We start from the raw sequence: 4,135 nt of genomic DNA, 5'->3' as shown, positions 1-4,135 counted from the left end.
AGGAGCTAGCTCAGTGGCTTAAGCTCCTGCCTGGCAAGCACAAGCTCCTGAATTCAATCCCTGGTATCAAAAAAAAAAAAATAATAATAATAATAGTCCTATTTTAAAATCACTTTTTGACTTTTGTCTCATTTCTTATCTATTCTCAGTTTAGTATAATATCAACTTTATAGCTTTGGTCAGATATTTTTAAATTTGTTTTCAAAATAGTTTTAAATTGAGTAGGAGGTAAAGAAATCCATTATGATAGTATTTAAAAGAAATAAGTGTACATAATAAAAGATTTTATGAACTTTATGTTTATAATCTCTTAAGTTTTTCTTTAACTTTTAAAAGTTATATAGTATGCATGATCAATTTTTGTTTGAATTATACTGCTTCATGTTTAGGTTTCTGATAACAAAACTGCAAACATTTATTATTTATCAAATGAAAATAATTTTTCTTTACTTAGAAGTTTCTTTGCTAACAAATATTATCTGAGAAATGTAATTTAATCATTTAGGATAGGGATTTTTGGACCAATTTTGTTGATTCTGAAAAAGCTGCTCTTTTTTTTTTTTTTTCCTGACTGAAGTATACTTGAAATAAGTGAAAGAAAATTGAGAGTATTATGCCTTTATTTCTCATATTCTTTCTCTTGGTTATCAAGGTTTAACTTATGCTATCATAATAAATTCATAAACCTTCATGAATAGTAGCTTTTAAGATGTCTAAGACATCGTAAAGATTTGAGAGTCATGTTTGTGACTCAGAATACTGCTGAAATCATAGACAGGTAAAAGAAAACACAAGACTATGAGTGGCAAGAATGAAAATAAAAATAAAAATCGACAAGCTTCAGACATGTAATCACTGATAGGAAAAATACAAAAACCAACCAAAGAATGGCAAGCTACTCAAGTCAAACTAAAAGCTTAAACTAAAAATAACCACCTCAGTAGGCCTTTGTGTAAAAACTCCTACATACTGGGGAATAAGCACTTCCCTGGCAAGCACAAGGGCCTGAGTTCAATCTCCGGTTCCACCAAAAAGGAAAAAAAAAAAAGAAAGAATATTAAGGGCCTGCAAGCAGGTGCAGGGGCTGGGGGTCAACCCCCAGGCCAGCAATTGAGACTGGGCGTGGTGGTGCGCACCTGTGATCCCAGCTCTTGGGAGGCTGTAAGCAGGCGGAGCATACCAGTCCGATCTAGTGGTAAGACCTCGAACACCCTGTAGACCCTTCCCTGAAATACAGGGGGAAAAAAGAATATTTAAGAACAAAGACTGCATGCACTAAAAGAAATAAAATTAATGTAAAAGACTTAGCCAAGCAGGTGATCTGCATGAGTTCAGAAACTTTTTGATTAAAGTAATTGAAAAGCTATAAAACCAGAGCAGGTTTTATCCTTTATGATTTGTAAAGCAGGTAGGACGGCCCCACTTCCATTCTCTTTCCAGAAATAAATAAATAAATAAATAAATAAATAAATAAAGCGACACAAAGCAGAAAGAGGGAAGGCAGACACAACAGCACGCCCTGCTGCCTGCAGGGCAGGTCAGCGCGCGCAAAACGCACCGCCTTTCCCCAGAAGGCAAGCAGCAGCGCTGCGTGCTCAGCCGTGACCTCCGACCGCCTCTCGCCAGTGCAGACCCTGCCTGTAGGTCTCGGCTATTACGTGCAAGCATTTGACGATTAATCCCACGCATCCAGAGGAGACCTAGCTATGTGACTCGCTCCTACAGAGGGGGAAACGCCATGAGCACATTTTAAGATTAAGCAGATCGCAAGCCTTACTACAGGGAAAAAAAAAAAAAAAAATGAAAAGTCCTGTTTATTTTTTCCTTTTTAACTCTGTTCATCAACGTTTCCTCTACCTGCACACATCTCACAAACGTGGTCGGATTCACAGAAAACAATCTGTGTGCTGCAACTCGGCAGTGAAGCGACAATCAACCTGCCAGTCTCTACTTAAAGCATTAAATAATGCTGTAACACTGGCCTCTGAGACCAAAATAAATATCTTATTTATTAAGCATCAGGGAAGCCTCCTCAGTTCCTGCTCCTCCGATACACTGCACATTTGAATAATGCCAGTCTCTGTAGGATTTGATATTGGACTATGAATATTTGACCTGGAATGTCATTAACAACTTATACATTTTAAAATCACGTTTTGAAGCGCGGCCAAACTAAGATTGTAGTGAATTTAATTTCAAAGTCATACGATCCCTCCTTTTATGCTGTATGTGGTAATCCTTGATTTTTTATTTTTATTTTTTTTATTTTTTTGCACTGATGCTGCGTGTTAATGAAGAGAGCCACCCCGTCCCATTTTCACCTGGTGCAATGAAAACATTAAAATCTCTTCAGAAGCCTGAATAAAACTTTATTTTATAAATATAATCCATGTTAAAGCTCCACCATTTCACTGTACTTTTGAAATAAGGGCACATGGAAAATACGGAAGCGTTGCCTTTGAGACGGCTAACGAAAGCCACAAAACGAGCGCGGTGCAGCATTTCCAAGGAACACGGTTCAAAAGTTGTACGATTGCTACGAAGGTTGTTTGATTCTCTCCCACATTTGGAACAGGAAGTCTGTGTTGTTCTTGAAGAATTCTGAAAAGCAATGTCACCCTCTGATGACCTCTCCTCCTCATTAAAACGTTCCCAAAGACAGCGCTCTGCATGATGTTTTGTAGCCGCGGCAGCCGCGAACTAATTTGTACCCCTTATTTTGATCATGCGCTACTGAAAGCACCAAACAATATTTTTCTTTAAACACAGAGAGGCCTTTCAACAGCTCAGCGTGCACTTCCACCCTCCTTTTAATCTTGGAGCACCTATTTATTTGCTCTTTTTACCACTAAATCTTCTTTGCTCCTTTTCGCCCCCTGCAAAGCAGCTAGTTAAAAATCTTCAGTGTTTTTTTTTTCCATAGGCTTAAACCATTAAAAGGATATTACCATAAAAACAGAAATGAGGGCCTCAAGATCGAGGGTGAGGCGAATTTGCATTTCTAATTTTTAATCCAATTAAACTGAAATAATATTTATTTAGACTACCTTTCTATAAGGTCCATGACCCCTAAAACTAACATGATAACACATTGCTTCACCAATCAGTCTTTAGGGTTCTCTGAAAACACAATGTTCTTCGTGGTGGCTACTAGAAATACTTAAAGCTTGTTAGTATGTTTAAGGCAAATTTATTTTCCATCCTGTTGCGGCTTCCTCAGCTTGGTTCAGCTGTGCTTTGTACATGTTTCTCCATATGCCAAGAAGTGTGTGTGCCATGCTACACCCCAAGTTGGAATGTGATTCCGTGACGCCACATACTTAGTTTACCCAGAAGAAGAGGAGGGGGACCGTCATAAAATGGTATTAGCAGTGGATAAGACTTTTCATGCGGCAATATTACGAACATTAGTAAAGAAAACTAGCCCAAGCAACTTAATAACTCAAAAATATTACTTTAAGAGTATTATTTTAAAATTATTATATTAATTGGAGTTACAGAAAAATCAAATGTGTGTATATACTAGCAACTGGCTAAATTATAAGAGATTTCATCAAGCCAATGTGTAACTGTAGACAGAATACATTGCTAGGGTTACAGGTTCTAGTTAAAGAAAACTCTATAATTACATAGTAATAAATGGATTCTTTCTTCATCATGAAAGATTTATTCTTACAAAATGTATTTACTGAACCCATTAGATTTCTCTTAACCAGGTTAAAGGTAATAATGTAAATGTTGCATCATTAATAAATTATAGTATATTTTGATATCTCAATAGAAATTTGAATATTAATATGAAGTTATTTGAAGGACTAACTCCTTAACATTCAAGTATTCAAAGTTCAATTGAGTCCTGAATATTTTTATATGAAGATATAATTAATTTAAATAATTTCTAAATTTATTTGTAAAACTGAGCATGTGTACGAAGATAAATGAAATGCCAAAGTGGTGGTGTTTGTAAAGGTCTGATCGATATTTAATTTTAGTGACATTTAAATTTTTCCAACATAAAACTAACCAAGTTAGCTGGGCATGGTGGCACACACCTGTAATCCCAGCACTTGGGAGGCTGAGGCAGGAGGGTCGCCACAAGTTCAAAGTCATCCTGGGCTACACAGTGAGTACAAAG

The sequence above is a fragment of the Octodon degus genome, unplaced genomic scaffold, assembly GCF_000260255.1.
Source record: "Octodon degus isolate 3935 unplaced genomic scaffold, OctDeg1.0 scaffold00213, whole genome shotgun sequence".
NCBI classification, from domain to species: domain Eukaryota; kingdom Metazoa; phylum Chordata; class Mammalia; order Rodentia; family Octodontidae; genus Octodon; species Octodon degus.
This window is presented reverse-complemented; position numbering follows the sequence as displayed.